The sequence below is a fragment of the Clarias gariepinus genome, chromosome 11 (genome assembly GCF_024256425.1).
Source record: "Clarias gariepinus isolate MV-2021 ecotype Netherlands chromosome 11, CGAR_prim_01v2, whole genome shotgun sequence".
Lineage (NCBI taxonomy): Eukaryota > Metazoa > Chordata > Actinopteri > Siluriformes > Clariidae > Clarias > Clarias gariepinus.
In genome coordinates, this window is record NC_071110.1 from 13,346,518 (window position 1) to 13,373,358 (window position 26,841).

General features: G+C 41.0%; 1 protein-coding gene across 1 annotated transcript in view; it reads left to right on the top strand.

Annotated features, from left to right (window-relative positions):
• foxo1a (forkhead box O1 a) overlaps window positions 1-26,841 on the top strand; it is a 33,787-nt gene that overhangs the window by 2,679 nt on the left and 4,267 nt on the right. The window lies entirely within an intron of this gene.

Sequence of the window (26,841 nt, forward strand, 5' to 3'; positions counted from 1 at the left end):
CTCTGATGTTGTTGTTGTTGTGTGAGTGTGTGTACATGCATACTGCCTGGCATTATAGTTTTAGGAGTTCCATGGTCTAAAAATGACTATTTCCAATTATACAGTATAGTATACATGTTACTGCCATAGAAACATATCTGCGTTTTCTTTTCTTGAGCAGGTTTCTTGCTTGGTCAACATTTTCACAACATTTATATACAACGAACGGTTTTTGCATTCACATCAAATTATAGCGCCAGAGTTCAAGTCAAGTGGACAGAGGGTGCGAGAGCTCCGGGTTCTCAATGTCACCTGAGGTCAAAGTGTTCAGAAGTCGATTGCTACACTACTGCTTCTTTAGATGGCACCCTCATGCTTTGTCATGTTCGCCATGTAAACCAAAAGCCACCTGACAACCAGAGAAACACAAAAACATTCCCGTGGAAATCCATGGAAACCACCTTGTGAGCCTGGAGCCAAAGTTACGTTGTTAGGTGTAGTACCTTGTCACACCACACACTATTAATAACCAACGGCTTATGCGTCAATTCGCCCACGATGCATGCCAGGTATGTTTGCATGAAAGACTACACATGCAGGCAAACGTCGGTTCCACCCACTGATTTGAGTTCATTGTCCCAGCATTCCTCAGGCTTTGTGCTTTTGTGAGTGCGATTTTGCAAGCTTAGTGCTCTCTCGACCTGCCTAAATGTGTGCATGAGTCATTCTAAGAGTACTCTCTGTCACAAAAGGCACTGCTCATTTATGTTACAAGCTACGTAATAACGCATGCAGTGTTTTGATTCTGGTTTCAAGAAGGAATTCAGCGGAACGGTATATGTGACGTCTGTTGCTGCTCCGGGGTTGTGGTTGTAAAAGGCATTTAATTTTATCGATCAAATATCTCACGGGTGAAAGCGATCTAGTGTGTAGGTCAACCGGTTGCCGTCGTGTTTTCTTTCTGATAATGTAACTTTTTTTTTTTTTTTTTACAGTTAGCACTTATCCCAGTGCTATCCTTATATTTTCCTTTCCTGTTAGGAGAATCCTTTTAGTTTCATTTCAGTGTGGTGTCGCGTATAAAAGTTACATGTGACTCAGTATTTCTGACCATTTTCCTCATACTTCCACTGCCTGCTTATACAAACACTAGGCTCTTATTGTCCTATGTGTGTGTGAGAAAGAAAGATAATAGGTGAGAGTATGCAGGAGAAAAATGCAAAGCATCAGTACACTGCTTATTCTTAAATACTGTTTGAGCCTTTATTGTAAGCAGCTTTACTGCTTTTTTGTCAAGGCTACTAAGCGGAAGTGGAGAGAAGACGCTGAGTAGGAGGGCACAGGCATTTTTTTTACCTGATCTCTTCTTCAGATAAAAGTGTACATCATTTTCAGAAAAGGAAAGAAAGACACACTGTGAGAGCGAGAGAGAGCTGTTCATGGTAAAAGGAGACTCATTGACAAATGCATTTAAAAAAATGATAATTTCTACCAATGTCCACAGGCACATAAGCACTTTCCTTGATTTTAAATTCTTCACTCGTGGAGTGGAGAGGAATTCTGAACCAGGTCCAGCTGAACTTGAGTCCAGAGTGTAAACGGATCCTTTTTACAAAGTAACTCACGCTACTTTAATGTCAAACCTCCCAGTGTGAAACCAGTATGGCCACGCTGGCTGTGATCTCCTCCAGTAGCCTGAGACACGAGGCTGTACTGTAAATAGAAAGAGATATTTGGTTGCGCTACACAAAAACTCTTAAAATCACAACTTTGATTCATTTTGCAATACAGGTCAACTCAAGAACAGTTGATTCTGGATCATTTGAGATGTTTGCACCCATTGCATAGAACAGAGTGAACTATTGGAACTATTCCTCGCTGTTCCCTGAAACTGATGAACATAAAGGTTGTATCACATTACCACACGCACCTGAAAATAAATGAGTAAATTAAAAAGAAGTTGCGTGCATGAAAAGAAAAGAAAATGCCTAAAAGCCAGTGATGTATTATGCATAAAGTTAATGTATAAAGACTGACTTCACTCTTAAGTGACTGTGTGTTGTTCATATGCACACAGTTGATGACACCCCCATAAGATTTATGCATATTTTTTCATGTAGATTGCATTTATTTTTGCATCATTCAAAATGCAGGCAAGCTTCCATTCACATTTTCGCTTGGAAACTTGAGCTACTACAGTCTGCTAAAGCAATGTAAGCACTTAATAAATGCTGGTTACAGATTGTCGCTTACAAAATTGCTCACAGAAGACTTGGTTGAGTAAAAAAAAGAAAAAAAAAGGATTCTGCTTTCATTGAGGAAATATTAAGAATCATGCAGCTGTGTGTGTAGGGAAATTTCAGAAATGTGTTTATTTTGGTTGGACGAAACCACTGTAAATACTTGATAAACTTTCTGTACTTGAAAGTAAAGACTGTCTTCAGCTAGTAGTCACTTAACTCTTCTCTCAAATGGATGTTAAAATCATATATTAAATGAACGTAAGACATTAAATACCTGTCTTCGGATACAGGCACGTCTGCCCAAGTGCGCAGCCAAAGCCATTAACAGAATGGAAATGATCTCTAATAGCCTCATATATCCAGCACTTTTTAGAACTTAATAAGCAAGTGAATGGCACTGATTGTACCTGGAAGATGTTCAGTGAGCCATTTCCGTGCAGTAAGAGGTTAGTCATCATGTCCTTTGCTGCTGAAACCTTTCTCAACTTGTTAGTGCATTAGCAGAGCTGACTATAGCTCAAGTTTTATTTATTTTAATCAGAAAAAGCCCATAAAGTACTATACATGGAGGAGGAGGATGACTAGACTTAAGAGGACACCTTGACATGCAAATGTCTATTAAAACTAGGTAAAGGACTAAACCAAATGTGAGAAGTGCCTCTTTAGTTTGACTGTCTGTGTCAAACATTTAGCATCGGTGTGTCCAGAAGAAAACATGTGACCGCGCTCAGCACCGTGTTTCTACACAAAGGCGTCTAGCCAGATGTCTGGCTCCTTGCACAGATGACCCTGTGTCTGTTCTTCCTGTTACTCCTATACGACACAGACGTCACTCGGCTAGTGCAAATATTTGATGCAGCACATGGCCACCAATCATCAGTGTTGGCTTACAAGCCAAAAATTGATTTTTTTCGTCCTTCAGTACGTCACACTTCACTCTCATGATAGCGCCTTCTCCACCACCTCCGCCAGTCACCTGAGCCTCGGTCCCGGCGTTCACACATTTTAAAGACAATACTAAACACTTGTCAAGTAGTATATGCATTATATGTCTCTATGTTTTGTGTAAACTGTAAGCATCTAAAAATGTAAACATTATTGGAGAAGAAAATGTAAAAAGAATCAGGTAGCTTTCAGGATGGATTCTAAAAACTCACTAAACTCAGTGGCTTTGAACCAGATTCAAAAATTTTTTTACTGAAAAGCAGATCACCGAATACTGGACTGATCCCGGGGATATAATCTGTGATTTCTGGATGACATCAGCATAGAAAAACTGCACCTCAAACATGAATCTCCCTTTGGGACGACATGATCGAGCCCTGCGTCGTGACTGAAATGCTGCGTTTTTCCAAAAACGCCTGACCTTCTCCTCTTCCACCCACTTCTTCCCTTCTTCTATCCTGCCCTTCCGCCAGCACCAGAACGGGACACTCCAAACATGACTTGGCATAAACTAGTGTTGATGTCAGAAGGCACAGACGCTCTGAACATTGTGGCTCCTCTTTCTCTCTAGCCCCCTGGGGCTGACGGTCTCGGTGCAAGGTTCACAGAGTTCAGATAAGGTGACACCTCTTAAAGGTTGCATAACGAGATGTTTTACAGGAATCCAAGAGCCCCGGGCCAAAAAGCGGTGGCGCTTGTTAACGAGTCGAGCATTTAGAAAGATGACGCCTTTCAGAGACACACGCGGCAAACCTGAGCCAAGGTTCTAAACCGGGTTACGACAGACAAATGACGTGAGGCGGCGGCGCAGACATGCTAGTTATATCCTTGACTTTTTAAACTTTCATTCGCCTTCCAGCCCGTGCTGCCCATATGTTCATTTCGATCTATTGTGTTCCGTGTCTTTCATTATTTCTTTTGGTTAAATGAATCATTCTCCTGGCATGTGAGAAGTCTTAAAGGCAGCGGCGTGTTTGGATATGTGTGTGAACGTACCTATCGTACACGAGACTGCCAAGTGAAGTGTGCAAAAACACGTTTGCTTATGTGTATATCTAATATAGATTTTCAAACACGATGCACTAGTAACCATTTATAAAATGCAGACTCTTGTTTGGGGTCGGCCAACACGAAAGAAAAAAGGGAAGGTCTTTGTGCTTCTTTTCCAGACTAAACATACCTCTGACAAGCAGAATGAAGGAAAAGAGGAAAAAAAGGGGCCGTATAACGATGAAGCCCTCCAAGAATCGTAGTAGTAAAGCAACGGACAAACTGTCAGCACCTTTCCATGATGCTGCCGACAGGGCAGAACTAGTCCGCTATTTATCCAAAGAAAAGAAATAAATGAAAGGATTTATGAGCGACAAAGAATCTCTTCTCAGCACTAGACGGTTTTAAAGCATCCACATGCTGCTGTGTCGGCTTTCCTGAGAAGCTGGTACTGTACGTCATTTGGTCCAATTCCACTTGGAGGTCAGTGTGAGTTTGTTTATCAAACAAGCTCCCATGTTTATCCGTTTAGCCAATCAGGTGTGGACGTGTATTTGCAGCCGCTTAACATTGTGACGGGAGCGTGGAGAGGTCAACGGGTTCCAAATAGGAAGCTAACATGTGCAGAAGAACTTAAAAAGCATGGTACATTCAAATAAAATAAATAAACAAATTGCAGCTGGGGGTGTGGTGGGGAAATATTTCGGTGCATGATATCAGGGAAGCATTGGCACCTCGCCCCATGTGCCCTCCTGTGCCTATTTGTGTGTGCTGTCAGGGTGGTGTAAGAGAGGCCTCGATCCTGCCTCGAAGCCACAACACAGCACACTGCTATTTCAGCATACTGCTGGCCAAAGTCCAGGGACAGTACATCACAACCTCATGATTTAGCTGAGCAGTTTGTGTATTCTGTGTGTGTGTGTGTGTGTGTGTGTGTGTGTGTGTGAGTGAGAGAGAGAGAGAGAGTCGTCAAACAGTATGTTCACTATGTTACCAATGCTAATGTTTGAGTGGTGTAAAATATAACGGGGGTAGAGCAGGAGGGGGAATCATTAATTTATCGTCTGCTCATATAATATTACGCTTCACAGAGCAGCGATCTGATTCGAAAGCAGTGTTATCTAAAGGCTCGATGGAGTTTTATGACCCCTACTAGATTCGAGTCAAATATTTCTCTTAAATGTGCAATTTGCATGAGCGTGTTTAAAGCAAATGAAAGCAATTTAAACTGCTGCACTTTCCTGATTTAATAGTTTAATCTCACAAAATGTTCACAGATCCACTCATAACAACGTATGGGTCTTGCTGATGAATTAGTGCGTAAGAGAGTCAGCTAGTGACATATTGTCTAGATCACTGACAGAAATCATTTAAGTCATTGGTTGGAAATTATTCCGTATTACGCTGGCCAGCTCTCCCGCAGACTAAGAAAACACTTAGGCCAGACTTCCTGTGACTGTTTCCCAACATCGAACGGCAACGATTCTTATCCTCAGTGCGGAGCTACCTCATGGAGAAAACTCACTTAACGGGTCACAAACAGTGCTTTTAAACAGAACCAACCTCAGCTCCACACGTAGGTCGACTCTTCCCAGGGCGCTCGAGCGAGCCAGCTCCTCTGCCTCATGTTTCTCTTTCTGCTCCGTTTACGAAAAGTGTCTGATGGTGCGAATACACATATTGGACCATTTAAAAAGCAAGCAGTCATAATGCGTGAGTCAGAGTGAGTCACAGAGCTGTTTTGGTGAACCGGGAGGAGAGACGCGTGCGAGGAGAGGCTGTGTGTCAGTGAAGCCGTAGAGTCGAGCTCTTGTCAGGCTAATGGCTACACGGACAACTTGTTTTTCCCAGTGTTTATTTGGCTTTCAGTTGTATGCAATGTAGTTTTGTGTTGAAACAGTTTTGCTGATGTCTTCCTGATGAATAAAATTAACATGGAAATGTTAGAATCTACCAATTCTAGTTCTCTGATCACACATTCCCACAATCTCGACCGCCTTTAGCGTCGACTGATGTAATAACCTGGTCATTCAGTACATTCAGGTCATCAGCTGACTTAATTTTATTGCCGCTGAGTCTAGACCCGACCAACTGACGCAGCCCCAGATCATAACACTGCCGCAGAGGCTTGTACAGTGTGCACTATGCATGATGTGTTCATCACTTCATGCGCCTTCCTTCTTACCCTAATGCGCCCATCACTCTGCAATAGGGTCAGTCGGAACTCCATGACCTTTGACCTTAGAGTCACCTTGGGACATGACCTTTTTTCATTGCTCTAAATGCACTCGGTCTTCAGCATCACCAGTATACTAATCACCCGCCTGATCATCCGCCGACATCTGCGCCTGTTTCTCAATGCTTTAAGTCAGAGTAATTCATGGGTCACTGTGTGGCTTAACAAACAGAAAACCACTCCTGAAACTGGTCAGGTACAGGGACTGGACTGAAACACATTCTTCAGGAAGCCTGGAGAACTATTTATTAGGAGGACTGCATTAAGTATTAGAAGAAAGTCCAGCTCTTTGGAAGCAGAATATAAATGAATCAGGGATGGCTCAAGACTTGTGCACAGTACTATACTAATATATCTACTTTTTTTTTTTCCTAGTTTTGTTGAAAATTTTTTAAATGATTCAAAATGATTCATTAAAATGACAGTGTTTAGTCCATATCAAGAAATGTCAACAGTGAACGCTGAGCTATCAGAAAATGCATGTTTTTGAACGTGATCTATCTATAAACATGGTTTTCAATTGCTAAGATAAAACAAAAGTTAAAATTAGTGGAAAAGAAATGGGGTATAACTCAATAAATGCCAGGCTTAAACTGTTTGTTTCATGTGATGTTGAAGGATGAGGTTTTATTTGCTGGAGGACATTAACAGTATTCCAGAAGTGTTGGAAGGGGCCACACAGAGTGAACACACACACACACACACACACACACCAGGAGTGACGCTAATCCCTATTCAGGACTTGACAGTAAATCCCACTGTTTGAGAACCTACGGTTAGACACCTCACTATTGCTCGGAGTGAGTGTGAGTGTATAAGATAATGTGTGTGTTGAATTGAGTGTCGGTGCTTGAGATTTTAGCAGTCATTTTTATAAGCCCATTTGCTGCCAAGGGCTCAAACCACAGGCATTAGACTCTCCACATTGTTGTGCAACTCCTGCCTTAAAGCGATTATGAGTGGTGCCTGTCAGGCTGGCCCACCACACTCACTCACGCACACTCACACACACACACACACACACACACACACACACACGCACACGGACTGCCCGGTTTGCTTTAAGCTCGCAATCACTGAAACACATGTGTAAATAATCCTGATCTATTTAAATCCAGATCAGGACATTTCCCTGCATGACATGTAAACTGTATGTATACACAGATGCGCTCTCTCTCTGTCACTGTGTGTACCTTTCTTTATCTCTCTTTTACTCACACACACACACACACACACACACACACTCGTATACAAACAGCAAGACTCAATGTTCTCAATGAATCTGTACTTGCACATCTTGCTAATGTTTCATGTTAGGATTAAAAAGAGCTCTGCTGTCCACAGTAAACTGGATCGCTTCTCTGGCCTTATCCAACACACACACACACACACACACGCACACGATGTGGGAATTCCTCTGGCATCCTTTTTAGGTTTTTGTCTACTATGGCATCTGGTTTCTTTACTCTTTTTATCTATGTTTCTGTCTTTCTTCTTTAGTTCCTCACTGCTTTATAAACTTATAGAGATGACTAATAGTCACAGTATTCCATGATGATGATGATGATGATGATAAAAACAAGCATAAGAAATGAGCTCATATTCAACTTATTTATTACTAATATTTCTAATTACTAATACGTCATTTTTTTTTTTCTCTCTCTCTTAGTATCCAAGGCTTTTTTATCTTCACCTTAACGGCATAAACGCAGGCCCCACGCCTTGAAAACTTCTTTTAACGGAACCTGTTTTCTTCCCGCTTTTTAGTATCGCGAGTGTGTTTTGTGGGTGTGTTAGAGGAGGAGGTGGGGGGGGGGTGTTTTTTGGGATGGTAAATTCCTGAGCAGAGGCTGAGGCAGTTGGGCAGATTAACCGTGTGCCCACATGTGCACTCGTTTTTGTTTCAATGAATCACTGACGTGTTGGTACGCCAGCCAGGAGGAGAGTGTGTGGAGGGAGGCGGGATTTTTTAGTCTTTTTTTTCTTTTCTTTTTTTTCTGCACTGCCCATGCTGTCTGTGTTTTTATGCCCGGGATTCCCATCTAGTGTTCTTTCCATTCCACAGGATGTTACCTGCACTTCACTTCCATATTGACTGTTGGGAAATAAAAGTGCACAGTGAATTGTGTGTGTGTGTTAATAAATGTTTACCCTTCTTCTCACTGCCGTACTAATCCTACTGAGCTTGCACTGGATATACTCAGTGCTCTAATTTGCTTTCAGAGCACAAACTATAATTATTGTTCTGTGTCTCATCACTTGCTCTGAAAAGCCTGACAGCCTGAGTTCAGAAAACAATAGTACTATATGATACCGCGGTGTTTGAAGTGGTAAATATTTCTTTAAACCCAAAGCTTGAGTGTGTCCGTACATTAACTGGACTAAATAGATCTGCTGCCTGTTTGCGGCCGCTTTGAGGTTTACGCTGATTGATTTTTTTCGCTACATGTTCAAACAGTTCTCTTTAAAGGTCAGAACTTTTGGAAAACTTTTTTTTTGTTTGTTTGCTTGCCCAACTTTGATATTTTTTAGGATCTTCTAAGCATTTTTGAGGTGTTTGTTAATGAATCGTTGTTCCTCTTCAGTGTAGGCTGAACCACATTAATAGCACTAGTGATTCCAAACATATTTGAAGTCATCCGGGAATGTCAAAGACAGTTTTCAGCATTTTAACACCGAGATCCCAGGCTATAGATTATAAAACCGATTTGACTGAACATGCATGCTTCTTTAAGGCTGCTTGAGTAATTCATACAGCGATTCATACGTTTGTGTTTAATGTCACGGCTCACATGTTCATATCATAAGATATGAGTAGACAAGTCAAGTGCACCTCGTCTCGAAACATTCAACCTTAAAGCAAAGAGTCAATCAAATTCTATTGCCGTTAAAGCTCTGAGAAAGCGAAACTTGTAAGTGCATCTTGACTTGATGGAAGGTATAGTTAATGAGGTCGATCGCACTTGTATTTCAATAGTGTGCCAATGCTTACAAATTTTCTTCACTTAAGAATGGCATATCATACTGTGTTATTCATTTAACGTCATGAAAAGTCTTTTAAAAGAAGTCATATTCTGTTAGCGCATGCATATAACTGTTATAAATGGTCCTTCCCTCTCTTTCTGTTGATGGAGAGAGAGAGAGAAAAAAAACATTGTTTAAAAACTGCAAAGAAAATTTCCTTAGACTGAAGCTCAAAACTTATCTCTAACAGTTGCAAACCACTGGCACTTGAGAACTACGCCATCTTAACTATTATTTTTTATTAGATTATTGTTTAAATCTTGAGTTTTCCGTTCATCACAGAGCGTTCTTCAGAAACAGCACCTTGAATGAACTGTGAAATAAACCTGTGGTTTGGTTTAGAGGCGCATTACTGTGCGAGTTTCATTTAATGCGTGTGCGGTTATTGTTTCGGAGCTAAAATTTTACACCTTTACACCTTTAACACCTTTGCCTGTATGAAACTCTCAAAGGTTAATAATATTTTAAAAGTTGATCAGGCCTACTTTTGTTAACTCCGACTGAAGGACGACGCGTAGCCAAACCAACAAAAAGAAGTCCAGGTTAACGCATCTCAACTTCCAGACTACGTTATCTGGGTGACGGAGAATCCTCATCGACGTAATTAATAGCTGTATTTCACTCTCACTTTTGTTAATGCTGTCACAGAACACAGCTCTGAAAGAGGCTGGCAAGCAAGACAGAGAGCCGTGCCGCTAAGCTAGGCTATAGCATGACTGACTGGACAGAGGTGGCAGTCTAATCAATTTAATGATACTTTTTCTACTTGACATTAAAATGAACAAGATGAGTATGAGCAGATGAGTGCAGTATCGCACCGAGCCCAGATGCCGCTCTCTGTACCAGTGCGTCCCTGTTATCAGAAATTCACATCACCGAATATTGTAGCTCATTGGTGACATGTATATTGTTTATCAAGCAAATATGTTCGGGGCAGCACGCAATTAGATTAGCTATTATCACACTATGATCACACTATGACTCTTAGCTCCCTCTTTTTGTGATAGTCTGGTAAATTCAAATCGGTTCTAACCACTAACAGGAAGTCAATCCTTTAAAAAAAAAAAAAAACCCAGCAGGGAATGCAGCAGCAGCGCAGCGATGATGTCAGCATCATGGGGCGGAGCTTTGACTCTGACGCCAGTGGAATGGGATCTTCCTGTTCTACTTCCTCTCTCGCCTGGACCTTTCGTCCTTCCTTCCCACGTCCTCTTCCTTCTCCGCCACAAGGCTCATCAGGAATGTTAATGGAACAGAAGAAGAATTTTCATGATTTATTCTGTTAAAATGCCTAAAAGCCATAAGGGATTATAGTCAGCTTAAATTTATTGTGGGTTTTCAGTCTGTATTCTTCTCTAAAAAGTGACACCTGGTGCAAGATTTAAAGCTCAGTCCCTTGTTGTTTAGACTCCCAGTACCTGAATGCTTGGTTATCTTTGAGGGTTTTACTTAAGAAATATCCGTAGGAGCTTTATTGTAAGAGTTTTAAAGGATTTTATTGAGTCTGTGTAACTTTCCCAAGGGTGACTGGATTCTGTCATTTGCTGGTCTATTTTTCCTGTTGCATAACCAAATCCAGAGCTGGAGAGGAGTGGGGGGGGGGGTCTGAGAGCAGATGTGTCACTGGTAAGTCTTAGTTTGAAACCAGTACACGTGCGCGCATATTCTCTTAGCACACTGACCGAGCAGACAGTTCTGTCTGACATTGGTAACCTATGAAAGTAACAAGATTTGCCTTCTTCAGACATATGCGTTAAGCTTCTTAATGAGCTTAATGCATATGTCTGGCCTTTGGTCTGGGTTTGGGACTAACAAGCAGCATATGAAATACAATTACCCAAAAGCACAAATAACCTGTTCAGCACAAACCATGCTAATGCAATGAAGGCATATGTAGCCTGACTCGTGTCTGTCTGGTGACGTTCGCAGCACGATGTGTTTTTGTGGTCGACGGTAGACGTCTGTCAAGAAGCGTTTCTGCTGCTGCCGACCGGTACTGTAAAAATAGGCTTGGCTGTAGTGCAACTGTGGTTTTGCTCGAGTAAATCTAACCTGCCTTCCAGTAGAACAGCAACAGGTCGTCTACTATTCCTGTGTATGGCCTATTTATTTCAGAGCCTGGAAATGTAATCAGCAAGGCTAGTCGCAACAACCAGGAAAAACACTTGTCCCTACCTCAACAACAGCAAAGTACACAACATCCTGAGATTCTCTGCTCCTCACCTTAAAGACTAATACCTTGTTTGTTCTGAAACCTTTTACTCGGTCACCCATATTGCAGGTTGCGTGGCGGTTTGCCTCATTTAATTTCCAAAGGACCTAAAGGAAGGCCCGTGTGGCCAGGCTGAGACAACACCCCAAGGGCACTAGTCTACACCGTAGCCTAGTCTGCCGATAGCTAACGTACAGGCTGCGAGCGAACCCATGCCCGAAGCCCCACCTCACCAAACTTGACACAAGCTAGTGTGTCACTCTTACACTGCTCCTTTATACCAGTACAACACAGCCACACACACTCCGAAATAACGCTTTTACCACCTTGACCACCACAAACAAGACTCTGTCCATTCATGGGGTCAATTGCGAGAGGACAGCAGCAATATAGACGCTCGTACGACGGTGAACATGAATTAGAGGTCATACGAGTTTAAAAATCCATATTGGTAAATTAAATATCGCTGTAAATTTACAGCATTTAAGTTTATAGGAGTTTTATGATTTGTTCAGTAGTTTTAGTTTTGTTGCTGCCAACAGTTGGAAACTCGGAAACAATAACTATTTAATTTTTCCTTTCTGAGCCACTTTATCGCTTTCTGGGCAGGATCACGGTGGTTCCAGAGCCTATCTCAGGAATGTTAAGTATGGCAGGAATACACTCTGGATGAAATGTCAGTTTTCTGCAGGGCACAAACTCATTCATATCTAGGAACAATTAAGAGACACCGATCAGTCTGCTAGAATGCTTTTGTGAGGTGGAAAAAAAAAAAAGGCCCATGCAGACATGAGGAGGACATGTAAAACCCTGCAAAGACAATAACCCAAGCTCAGGATCAATCCAGGGACCCTGGAGCTATGCTACCTGCCCGGAAAGCATTTCAGAAAGTCTAGTATGTAGTTTGATGTTCTTTCTTAAGTGTTTGCCAAAGCGATCTGCACATTTGACTTGGCACAAGTTGGCCAAGAACGCATCCCTCCTTATTCTTTTGGCTGGGAATCGAACCCTGGGTCTTCCTTATTCTTCGCGAGAAGCATACCAATGTCGCTTCAAGCTAGCATGTAGTTTTTTGCTTAAAAAGCGATTGACAGGCACATTGAGAATTTTAATCATTCATATCGTTGTCTTATATACAGTATATTTTTAACTTCCTCATCATTAACAGACACAGAAATAACTACTCGAATCAGTTGCACAAGCTCTGAAAAGTACCCGACCTGGCTGTCCTAGCGCACTAAAGCTTGCCCACATAAAGGTTACAGATGTATTTCCTGTCGTTACAGGGACACGGAAAATCTACAAAGACAAAGCATGAGAGTTTCTGTAGCAGTAGCATTCTCGGTTTGATTCATCACCTACTTTCATGCTGACGTCACAGTAGCTTATTAGTCACTACCTTGTCACCCTCAAGGCAAACCCACATACAGTTGGCTGAAAGAACTTCGTCTCTTGCTTCTGTTTGGCAGTCAGACTTGTCACCTTGATGACATTTCGATACAGCTATTAAGAACCGTCCACCTTAAAAGCAGCACTCTGCCAAGAGGAAAGAGCGTTTTTTTTTTTCTGTGGTGATTCATTTTTCTTGAGTAGTAACTGTGTGGAAGTGTTTTTTTGTTTTGTTTTGTTTTTCCCCCCCAAGTGCTGCCTTATAACCTAGGTGTTTTAGTAACCATTGTAGCTGCAGCGAAGGAAAACCCGTAAGAGGCTTCCTATTTTCCTCCTTTTCCTCTTGTTTTGCTACCATCAGAGTGGCACGTTTTGATTCGGAAACATTGGCTCTTGAACCCGTCGTCTTTGCATAGCTTGTGGCACTTGGCCTCGCTCAGCGGACGGTGACTGCAGTGTTTTTGCACAGGGTGCAGAGGCTTTAGCAGGATCGGTATCAGCGCTAGCCAGCACTTCCTGTGCAGATACAATGGAGGAGGAAGTCTGCTAATAGCACAGATCTCGGCTGCTTTGCTTTGCTTTACTCTCCTGCTCTTTGCCCCCTAACCCACACCCAAGCCAGGTTCATTCCTGCCTGAATGCCAACGAGGGGCCCTCGAAGAGTCACTGAGTGCATGAGCTAATAAGCCACGTAGAGCAGAATCATTTACACTACACACCAAACAACAGTCTCAGCACTCGGGTAGTGTGTGTATATATTCAGATTGAAGCGTTCAGTGCTTTATGACTAATCAGCTTCATTTATCATCTGGATACGAAGACATTTATTCTCATTTATTCCTTTACACAAGAAATGTGATCATTAAAATTCAGTTAGATCAGACAAGCATTTATATTCTATGAGGGATGATTGTGCAACTATGAAGGCTTTAAAAAGTAAAATGAGTTATTGCGCTTTTATATACAGATTGCATTGTTAAGTTTAAATAGGAAATATATGTATGGAATCCGTATATTAATGCACATAACACTAGTTATTCAATTAGGACAAAACAAATGGCCTGATGTACAACCAGAGAATGAGTTGCGCTGCAGTGGGTAAGCTACATTATTGGACGATTCAAAAGTCGTCCTCTTTTGCAGATGCTGTGTTTTGTTTTTTTTTGTTTTATTTTTAGATGCATACTTTCTTAGAACCTTCTAATTCCGAACAAACTCTTTTAAAGTAAACATTTAAAGGAATACCCCATTGATTGTCAACTTACCAATCTATAACTTTCTTATCTAAACTGTATGTGCACTTACTTCCTACAAGGCTGCTGAAATGCAGTTGTTTAAAATACAAGGAACGTTCAAGTCAAACTGGGACTCATGATGAAATTTCCCATGAATGAAACTGATTGACGTTTACAGAAGACTTCAAGGCAGAGTACAGTGATGTCATTGACAGGTGCAAACATTAGGACATAGATGTTTGTATACGGTGTGTTTGTGTGTTGTTCAGCTTGTTTTAAACTTTTGAGTAGAATATAACGAGAGCACAAAGACAGTAAATACACTAGAATATTTAATATTTTATTCTTACATGGTAGTGTCAAGTCAGACCAGCGTGAATAACTTGTCCTAAACTTGGAGAGACGCATCTGTCTGTGGAAACTGTACATACGATCATTCACGAACACCACTTGCACATTACTGGACCTCGGCTGGGTGTTATCGCCGCACAATTAAAAAGTCCCAGTTCGACTTGAACGCCCCTTGTACATGACCGTGTAACATGAAGTCAAAAATACAGCTGTTACTCTGATAACTCTATTCTGAAGCACTGGAGAGATACAGAGCTGGTTTAATTTATAAATCCTTTTGACATTTTGCCTGAAGTAAGTCTTCTAAAGATAGATCTCTAATACCCTGACAATTGCCCTTAGACTTCCAATTTAAGAGAGTTTTGCCTAGTTATCTTCTCAATAATTAAAAAATATTGAACGTATGTTACACATGAGGTACGAAGAGGTTATGATAAAAGTGCTGGAGTATTCCCTTGAGGTTTGTGGGTATGGATGGGGTGGTGTGCTGTCTGGTCTGATTCTGAGCTCCAGAGAAAAGTTTCGCATGTTCTCCTGGTGTTTCCAGTTTCCCCTATAAATATAGCAACGGATTGATTGGCAATGCAAATTGTTGTGTGTTTTTGTGTGCGTGTGGGCATGGTGCCCTGGACTACCATGCAATGGATTGGCAAACCATCCAGGGTGTACAAACACCTTACACCCAGGGTTCCTGGAATTGGCTTTGGATTCACCGCAACCTTGACCAGAATAAAGTCATTTCAGAAGATGAATAAATGACTCATTTACTTGCAAAGAAACATAGAATATGAAAGTGTTTGTCTTGGAGAATTTAGTTTTAAAATAGCGTGAGTCCACTTAGCAGAGACGACCAGAGTTACAGACTAAACACTGGCCCGCAATCATCGTTGGCAAGCGTTTATCATTAACGACTGATGGGCGCGCGGATTACACAGGCAGCAAAACAAGCTACGCATTTTACTCCATGTTTGTACGGAAAGACAATCTTTTCAACAAATAAAGGAAATAAAAAAATGTGCTTGACTGAAACAGTGCCAGCATCAACATTGTAGTGGAAGTCACCGGGGTCCTTCTCCTCTCTTTTTAATTTCTAATATATTTTTTTAAACCACACAGTCTGTGCATGTAAAAAATGGTTCTCTAGCATGAGAGATTCTCATTATCGTGTAACTCTCAGCATGTTAAGAAGGATGAGGTCAGAGAGTGACACGAGCACTTTTTCCAGGAAACAAGAGCAGGAGAGCAAATTGGATTGAGGATCTCCACACTGAGCGCTCTGTCTACCGGGCCTCTCCTTATTCGTAATTCAGTTAGCCAGAATGAACGTAACTGCATGACTCAAGGAGTCTTTTGTGACTAGCGGCAACACGAGCGCCTGATCAGCTGGTCCTGGGGTGTGTGTGTGTGTGTGTGTGTGTGTGTGTTCCAGTGTGAGAGGGGAAGAAGAAAACTCCAGATGAGCACTTGCATCTGACTCTGCATGGAATATCCATTATTATAAGAAACATGGAAAGAATAAATTTCATTTCCAAAACTAAACCCCGTTTCTGTCCGTCTTTGGCATATTTTGGTGTCTGACACTATTCAAAACACAACTGCTCAAATTTCCGGATAATTCGAGAAAATTTCTTGACATGCTTCTGTTTTGCATATTTAGGTCCACTTACTGTTCAGGGATTTCACTCGGCCCTGCCTCCTTTTCCTGAGCTGCGATACCTTGGCAACGCGTTGTCGGTTGCCAGGTATTTCAGCATTGCAGTGACGCTTTTCTGCCGGAGCAGTTTATAACGAGACGAGCCATGTAAATAAGGCCGGACGCCAGAGGCATGAGAGCTTCCCGTCAGCCTTTCTTTAAGCAGACGTTCATAGAGCTTCTTCGTATTGACTTTCCAAAAGTAGGCCAGCGTGAATAAAACCCCAGCCCTGCAGCTCCTCATTGGGTGAGATAACCTATCAAAGTGTAAACACAGGAAATCAGCAGAGGCTTTAGGATTTGCTATTGTCTCCTTGTGGTTATTAGACTTTTCTTCCATTGCAACCTTTCCTTGTTATGGTGTGTTTCAGTCTTGTGGGTGAATTGCTTACGTTTTTTTTTTTTCTTCTTTTTTTAGAACATTTGACGTGTTGTGGTAGCAAATGTGGTCGGAGGCTTTAACTGCTCTGACGTCATATCCCGAAGAGCTCCGTGTGTCATTCCTGACAGTGATTTTGTGTTGATTAATAATCAGCTGATGCATTACAAAATACACAGGGACATCTCAAGTGGGTCAGCTTCCCATAATTGCACCCCCCCCACCCCCCCCACGATGGTATTACAGTACGGGTGTTGTATATGACAAACATTGCAGTGTGTAAAATTCTGTTTTCGCATGTTAAATTAAATGGAAAACTGACCTAATCAAACCTGTTGAATTAGATACTGTATAAGGGGAATGTAATATGTACTGCAAAAATACCTTCATGTTAGATCTAAGCCATGTCACCCACTTCTAACCAGAAATCATCCGATAGCACAGGCAGATGACATTTCATTTGGCTGATATTTTTATCTTATAGTTGAGACTATAGCAGACCCAGCAGTTGAGAATTAACATTTTTGCTCTAGAGCCCAGCGGGAATCCCAACTTACAACTTTTTATTTACTAGTTCAGAAGTCTTGAACTCTTGAGCCGCCACTGCTTGTAAAAAAAAAAAGATTTAATTTGCTTGATAAAAGTCCCAGGACTTTGCTGTCAGCTGCAAACCTGTAGAGGACACACGGAACAGGAAGTTCATGGCAGGAAGTGGTGGAGCGTGCAGGGTCTGCGGCAGGTGCAAACCTAGGAGATGATTAATTCTTCTTCTTCTGCTTCTACTTTACCTTGTTGGTTAACGCCTGTTGGAATCCAGTAAATTGCATCACTTCCAACTTTAGGTCTCCCTCAACTTCCCGGCCTCTAAAAGCCAATTTTCCAGTCCAGCCTTTAAAAAAAAAAACACATTAAATACTTCCTTCCCTGATCTTGTCTTGTCTTGCTCTGTGTCTCGAACTCTCAGTGTCTGGAAGTGCTGGAGAAACACAGACGATCTTCTCTACATGTTCCCTCTTAGCACCACTCTGAGCCTTTGCTTGACATGCTGTATGTTGTATGACCGCCACCTAAAGATATCACTCTTCCTCAACTTTCCGGGCTTTTAAAGCTGACTTTTCAGTCTAGTCTTTCTTACAAAGACTATTAAATCCTTCCTTCCCTGATCAGTGACTCCCTATTGAGATTAGTTCTAAATTAGAGCGATCCTTATACAGCTGGAGGTAGGAACTATCAATTCTGACTGAAACGCCATCGACTTATATTATGTGTGCAGTTGTTTCTTGTGATTTAAACGTAATTCATTATACCACAGTAAGCTTAATGATTTTTCCGCTTATTTGACCCTGTAGGTTAATTATACTGATGTGACTGTAGCCTGGGATTTTCCCCTTATAGCATGAGCATTATCTTGTATTGCAGGTTATAAAAGGACAGGACAACCCCTGAGTGTGTAACAGATTAATCTTCTAGGTTTGCTTTTAGGTTTATATTGTGCATGAGTAACGATATACACCCAGTTTCCTCTGAATTTTACTGAAGGTTTACTTGAGGTTACGTAAAATTGCTGGTATTAGTGGTACAAGTGGCATACAGCTTTGGGTTATCTATGTACTTTTCATGGCTTATTTCACCTAGTTTGGTAATCATGCTCATTTGAAACACTTTAAATGCCTAAGCCACAATGAGAAAACTGAGCGCGCGTTTCTGTTTCAGAAGAACTTCCTTGCTTCTCAGCACAAAAAGAACTTTCATTTCTGCAAGGGCATGAAGCACGTCATTTCTGCTCAATGGATGCAAGTTTTGGAAATAGAGAAGCTGAATATATCATTAATCATTTCTACAGTCAGAAGAAGTTCTGTGTAACTGAGACTTCCATGGCATCAGTCGTAATGAGGACCGATGCCATAATACTATGACAAATATTTGTTTTAGGATTCGTGATGTAACAGACAGGAACAGTTCTGAGGAACCTAAAAAGGTCAAGGTCTAATAATGCTGTGAAGTGCTGTGTTGTCTTCAAGCTGTTTCGTGTGTCAAAGCAAGTCACATGAGCAGTCATGAGGGGTCACTCAGGCCATTGAAGTGGCAATATAATTAAACATAATGACTAGCTTTTAGATTTTGAAGTTAGCTGGGAGACCAATTCAGGCTCCAAGCAACATCAGCAGTGCAACAGTTGCAGCAAAGCACGATGTACGAAATGCAGTTTAAAAGTGTTTTCCTTGTCAAGAAGAAAAGTAAATGCTATTTTTTTTAATCTTTTGTTTTCTTACCTGACTTTACCTCCTGTTAGTGCTGCAAGCTATACTTAGGGTGTTAGACTGCTAAAAACCTGCTGCGCTAGTGATGGGGTAATGACAGGTCTGGGCTGTCTCTCAGTCTGCTGCTAACCACACACACACACACACACACACACACACACAAACAAACCCATACAAACACACATACAGTATACACGACACGCACCTAGATCTGTCAACAAATGGCTCCCCAACCAGACATGACCTAACACAAGCATGGTGAGGCTTCACCATGGACTGTATGAACCGGCCTTAGTGTCCCTTTTACTCTTTGTCTCCCTGGAGAAGTTCTTCAGAAAGACCTAGTTTTTAGGGGATTTTTTTTTTTTTTTTTTTTACTTCTGCCAGGCTTGAGTACATGTCTCACCACCACCTCACGGTTTGACTGTAACCTCCCCGACGAGGGCGTGAAACCTACTTTGAAGTCTTCTCTTGTAATTGTATGCTTTCTTTTTTCTCCATCTCCTCCGACGCCTAAACATCAAGTGCATGTCGGAGACAGTACCCCCTTAATCTAATTCAGTCCCTCCACAGAAAAGAAGCTCTTATGTGGCCTTGGCTGCTGACTCAAACCAGCTCCTGCTCCTCTTCATTTCATATTCTCTCTGGGAAGGTTTTTTTTTTTCTTCCTCCAAAGAGACCGATGTGCTGTTTGAGATCTTTTGAAGAAGTGAGCAATTCATTTAGCCAAGTCTAGTCTGCAGACTTCTTTAGACCCCGAAGAAACAGAAAGTGAGAGACAGAGTGAAAGAGAGAACAGTATGGCCTTTCAGCCTCCTTGGACTGAAAGAAAGTAAGAGAGAGAAAGAGGATAACTGCACACTATGTCCTTGGCATGGACCGTCCCAGTCCCCTGACCTCCAGCTACTCATGTACACACACTAGTGCACACACCACACACTCTTGCACGCACAATAAAGCAATATATGCATGCCTCACAATCACACCACAGATGGCATGCAATATTTCTTTGTCTTTTATTTATTGTAGTATGTCATTTATTTATTTATTTATTTATAATGATTTCAATAACAAAACTTGGTCTACATAATTATAATTAAACAGGTAAATAGTCATATTTAAATGGAAAAACTAAATAATAGTACTTAGTAGTCAATTTACATCTATACTTTTTTATAATATTATTTTTTTATAAAGTTTAATAAAGTTCTCCCTACTTTAGGCGTAAATTCCTCCCACATTAAGGCTATTACGACCATTCAGTTAGGAGGACCGAAGACTATCACGCGTTTCCTCCAAGCCACCTAACTTTTCAAACTGCTCGCTCACGCATCGTTGGGCCAGCGTAACACACTCGGAGGACAGCGCTATCCGCTCCTTCCGCTTACGTGAGCTTACAGACACCCCTGATTGGCTGTAAAGCCGTAATGCATGTGGGGGAAAGCGCTAAAACCCCATGCTGGAGTCAAGTCACTTTGCCTGAAGTCCTGCTCGTGCAACTGCTCGTGTTGCTGACCATGCTGAAAGGGCTAACTCTTCTCTTCCTCACACTGGTCTCTTGTCTGAGACGTCATGTCACAGATTGTCTAAGCGGAGAGGGGTCTCTGTCCTAGTCCTAGCCTTTTTTAAGTTCAGTTGCAGTGAGAAAGTGATTTGACTGAAGTGTTTTGCATAAAGTGAACCGTAAAATGTTGCGTATTGCACATTGCTGGCAAAATTGTTGTATGAATTCAGGCTACTAAACCAAGCCGTGAAATGCATGCTGAGTAAAGGACCGAGCTATAGTGCTGCAGAAATTTCTTGGAAGGACAGATAAAAACTAAGAGACAAAGGCAAAAGTTTTAAAATGCTTATATAATTGTCTATTATCATAGTAATTTTTTTTAGGAATTTTTTTTTTTTTTTTTGACTTAGACACAACACTTGGTACAAATAGTTATGGCTTAAGTTTAATAAGCATATTTTTAGCCTTACAGTACATGCCACATGTAGGGATTTAGCTTTACTGATAGGTTTTATGTACAGTGCAGAACCAAGCAAATGAACCAAAAATATTAATTTATGCTCTGATTCAGACACATGAACAGACTATTCAAATGAAAGGTCTGAAAGCCCCTTTATGCCCCTTTTTCACCAAGACAGTTAGGGAGCTAGTTTGGAGCTGGTGCCCAATTTTGAACCAGTTCTCTGTTCTCAGACAGCCAAAGTAATGGCCCTCAGACAGATAAACCAGTTCCACAGCGGCACCAACACTTAGCTGGGCTAAAACAAAGAACCGCTTATGTCAGGGGATAGGGGAGCGGGATTATCACAACCAAATAAAATTTTGTGACCACTATTTAAAAAAAAAAAAAAAAAAAAGAATTAATATTCATTGAATTGCTCACAAAGCCATGTTGAAGTTCAATCTAGCCATGCCACTAGCATTGTCGCTAACACTGCTGGGGACATAGTCAAACACAGACATTTACTGTGACATAATGACGTGATTTTCTAGCCCATGGAAAAACAAAGTTGGGACCGGCACTAGCACCAGACATGAACTAGTACCCGCTTCACTTTGGTGTAAAAGGGGATTTATAGACTGGCACATTCGGCCCTGGGATTCATTAATGCAGTTCAAGCTTATGTTCTTTTGCCAAAACTTTTCTGACCACTTTCTGACCACAAAAAAAATCTTTCTCCCTGACTAGATTAAAATCAGTTGTTAGATCAAATCTGCACTTTCTTCCTTAGTTGATACCTGGGTATCATTGTTCCAGTTCTCTGAAAAGGTATCATATGCAACTTTCTAACAGTTGACCCAACATATGAAAAGATAAAGGTGGTAATGTTAGAGCCATGGTTGGGGTAAACACTGATGCTAGTCATTCATCTAAAATCTGCCAGGATCAAACCAAACTTACCTTTGAAAACTTTATTATTATTATTATTATTATTATTATTATTATCTCATCAGGCACTATAGAAAAGTGCACCAAATAATAACATTCACCAATAATATCGTGTAATATTACATCTCCCTATTCTCCACCCTCAACCATCTCGATGTCTGTTTCACCCTGAAATTTTACGTTACAGAAGAGAAGCATTCTGGTTTCCATTTTGCATTGCATTTAAAAACCATACAATCTAACTGCCTGCTGGACTGGACTGCCTCTTATACAGAACAACATGTTGTGTTTTTTCTCTGCATATGAAAGGAAGGGCAGCAGAATGAACTGTTCTGAATTGTACTTTTGTAGCGTGGCTTTTCGTGAGGACTTGTGATGGACTCCAGGCCATTGTGTGTTCTCTCTTGCCTGCGAGTGTAAGCGCTACTGGCACCGGAGCCAAAACAGAAGGCTGATGGGGTGGGAGCACAGCAGACACCCCCCACACAACCCCCGCCTCCCCGACCCGAAACGCCGGGACTTGGCGCTGATTGCTGCGGGCTGGCATTCCAGTCTTTTTTACACACACACACACACACACACACATCTACACACTGACCTGCAAACCACTGTTTCCTGAAAGACAGGAATTGAGGCTGGCTTCCTGTGACAGTCCTCTTTCATGTGGTCACTTCCTGGTGTTTGGCTGTTACTATTGACCCCTGGCTTTCATACACAGCAGCTCTGACATGCTCTTACAATTCTACAGCCAGCTCAAAACTCTGCAGAACCGAGCGTACTGTAATCGGGTATTAATAGTGTTTTATGCCACCATAACAACGGTGTCTAAAAGTGTTAAATAAATAATATCTTTCCCTGCAAACACACTGTAGATAAGAAAAAAAGGTATATTTTATACTGTAGGTGCAAGTAAACCTGCAATTAACTTTGTACAACTGAAACATCAGCCTTTTATTTATTAAAGTTAGTTTTATTTTGATCTTCAAATCGGACATACAGTTTGATGATCTTTTTTCCCCCCCTTTAACAACTATATTTGTAGCAAATTATTTTTCATATTATTATCATCATCACTGGTAATATCACTCATAAGAGTTTTAAAAAAAAAAAGTACATAAATAAACTAGTGCGCAATCTCCGGGGACAGTTTTGAAAAGATAAAGGCATTATTTTTTCCGAGTAAAATAGTATTTCAAGAAGGAATGTCTTATAAAATCTTCTTGAAAGAAGGTCTTATTTTACACGCATAACGTTATAAAACTATGAATAAAAAAAAAAAGTTCTCTTATGTAATTCTGATATGTAAACGAAGCCGATCTACTAATCACCGATGTCCTCTCTTATTCTGTTGGCGTATAGCAGTGTCATGAATCAGATGTGGAACAGCTCATACAGTGTTCTCAGGTGCTCAAGTCTGTTCCTGCTTCCACACCACTTTGCTGAATATGTGCCATTGTGCTATAGGTCACCAATAACATTCTGTTCAGACTGCTCTGTTCGAGTCGTGTCGCTGTATTGTTATGGTATTCGTGGAATGGTGGGACTGTTGCAAAGCTGAGATTAGAGTGTCTCCACAGCACACAAACCATGTGGTTTGGTAACCTTGCTCAGGAATGCGGATTGGGACAAAGAAGAGTCCCACGTTCTTCACTTCCTAAAAGATTGCACCCCAGCGGACTAGCCGTGATTGTGTTTGAACTTTGGACACAGTGATTAGCTGGAATGCTTGTCTTGTGTTACTGCTAATACATAACTTGGTGTCCAGACAGGAAGAGGGACTATACTCAATGACATCATCAGTCAAATAAGATAACCATGCTACAAAGTATCATTATCATGTTATCATTGTTATTTTTATTATTGTTAATATTATTATTATAGTACCAATTTTTTGTAAAAATCTGTTAAATCTTTCCTGATTTTTATTTCTTTCTACATTGTAAAACAATGCCGGAGCCAAATAAGCTCCATAAAACGTTCATATCGGCTTTAATCTGAGGTGCTGTTAATTAGTGATTTATTTTTATCTCTAAATGAACTTTTCCTCTGCAGCAGAGGTCATTTTTGGTCTTGCTTTCCTGGGAAGGTCTTCACGAGCCAGTTTCATCATGATGCTTGATGGGTCAAGTGCAAATGCACTTGACAATACTGTTCTTACAGGAACTATTTCAGAACAGCTGACCTTTGTGTCCTTAAATAACAACTTACTGTTGTTGTTGCTGCTGTTGGTTAATTACCCAATTCTATATGTTATTTCTTAGTTTTGAAAGAAAAATCCAGTATTGGTCTAGAATGTAGAATTTAGGTCCAAACTTGTGTCGAAACTTGACTGGTAGGTTATATATAGGATAATACAAAATGGATAGAAAACACACACACACACACACACACACATATACACACACTCACACTTGGGTAATGGCAGGGTGAGGAACCGGTGTTCCATTAGTTCATGCTGAGTTAAAAAGAGCCTACTCACACACACACGACCCAAAGCAGGAAACTGGGCTTCTGTGAGTATGACCACACTGTAGACACACTCGTTTGCCAGACCCTTCTCACACAGCACACAGAGTTCTGCCTTGGTATTTCCCCCTGTCTCCTTCTCCTCAACAACAGGCCGTACACAAACTCTGAGAAAGTCCACGTCCAACTCTGAGGTAATCACGACAGTAATCACATGATCATTCAGCAGCAGTTTAGTTTCAGATAACGGTGATGTAGTTGTGAATGTGTGTTTAGTTGATAAGTTCACAGTAAAAGCACAGCATTTTTATGTCTTGGGGTTGTGATTACTCAAATAAAAACCAAACTGGAAACTGTGTTGCTGTGTTGTGTTGATTATAGTTATGGCTCAGAAGGTGTGTGTGTGTGAGAGAGAGAGAGAGAGATTTGGATAGACTTCGGAGTGCCGTGGCCAGCCGGCTTCCTGCAGCCGCGCTGATGTATGACAGTCACAGGACGCTCTAGCGTCTGGCTCAAAATACAAATCATGTCTCCCTTTAAACACATACAACCACAAAAAAAAGGGTCTAATTTGTAGTGTCTTACACACTTCTCAGTGGTAAACAATAAGAAACACAAGTGCTGCTTAACAGGATGCTCATGCTAGTATTTAGCAAAATTAGCCACATGCAGCACAGTGTTAATGTTGGCGGCTAAGTAGTTTGCTTGGATATTATATTATAATTGGTTTAGCTAACATACTAACTGTGTCATGTTTTAAACCATAGCTCAGTACAAAGTTTTCTCAGTACCCCTCAGCCATGGTCCAACTGCCTTTGTGTGAAACACTGGCCTCCCAGGAACTCCTTAAATTGCCCAAACATGTGGAAATGGCTTGGAGTGCCGTTGGGACTGTATGGGGGATGTGGCAATAACTCTCGAGTTCCTGCAATGTGCAAGTGGTGTTCATGAATGATAATGTATAAAGGTCCCACAGACAGATTTGCTTCTCCTGCAAGTTGGCAACAAGTGATCCATCCTGGTTTGACTTGAACGCCCCTCTTTCATTATGTTCTACGCAAAACTTTAAAACGAGCTGAACAACACACAAAAACACACCATATATACACACACCCCTGTCTGTCTCTCTCTCTCTCACCCCACCCTCTTCCTCTTCCCCCCACTATTTTTGTTCTTCAGTGATGCAGTTCTGATGGCCATATTTCAAAAATATAAACAGAAATTTCACGAGGTGTTTGTTTTATACACAGCACACGCTGTTTGAAAAAGAAACACACACACACACACACACACACATGCACTCAGCACTTGGTTTTAAGATTTCTTCATGAACACAAAGCTTTTTAGTCCACAATCGGCACCGCCATCACATCGTGCCTCATCCATTAACAACTCAGAGTAACACGCACACACGCCCCATTAGGCCAGTACCTGAAAAATGCCCCATTTTTGTTTAACTTCAGAGAAATAGCTCTAATGATCAATATTACTATGGCGGCTTAAGTAATTTCTGTCTCCAAACATTTGAATATCTACCTGTGCTCTGTTCCTGCTGAGCAGATATTATAAGAAATGGATCCCAATGGTTGTGGGCTTTATACTTTCTCTAAAAGCACTGCATAGGTTTTAATGCATTGCCACTGAAACCTTGTCAAATGTTGCTTTGAGTATAGGCTAAGTCGCCATTGATGTGTAAAAATCAGTCAAAACATTTGTTAAAAGGAAAACCCTTTTTTTTATGCTATTGTGTTTAGTTTGTAAAGTGGACAAAATAATAGAAGCGGTTTCACTCTATCTCCAGGCAACAATGTGTATTTAATATTTGACTGACCACAGAACCATTCATTCATCTCCATCAGTTTCATATTGGAGTGTAAACCAACAGATATGCCTATAGGCCAATCTCGTTCTGTTGGTTACTAACAATCTCTTATTATTTTATGTGTGGTTAAGGCTTTTTAAAGTAGAGTAAGGGAAGAGGTGACTTTAGAGCAGCTGTTCATTAAAGTAGCAAATACTGTAATGGACAGAGCCTCCCATGGCCATGTTCTGTCCCACATAGGGTTTAAAAATCCTCAAAAATGCCTCTGTGACAAATTGCCAGGATATTCATGATTTTATTATTTTTATACACTGTCTGGCCCAAAAAAAGTCAACATTTCAGAAGGTTCAAATTATTGGGCTAAGGAGTTTTGAAGTTACTGGAACTGGGTTAAGAACCCTTCAACACATTATCAAAACCTGGAAGGATAGTGCTGAACCGTCAACTTTGTGGAAGAAATGCGGTTGGAAAAATAATCATGAATGGAGATCACTTAAACACTTGGTGAAGTTGCATGGTTAAAAAAAATAAAGAGTAAAAACCATAGCTATGGTGAGCATTTCCATATCTACATAATATGATGAGAACTTAAAGGATTGAGACTAAACAGCTGTGGCGGCATTAAAAAAAAACAAAAAAAAACACTTAGGTTAGTGGGACTAATTGAGGTATGAAGGGAAGCGTGTGAAGCGATACACCCATCATTCATAGTGCCCACTGTA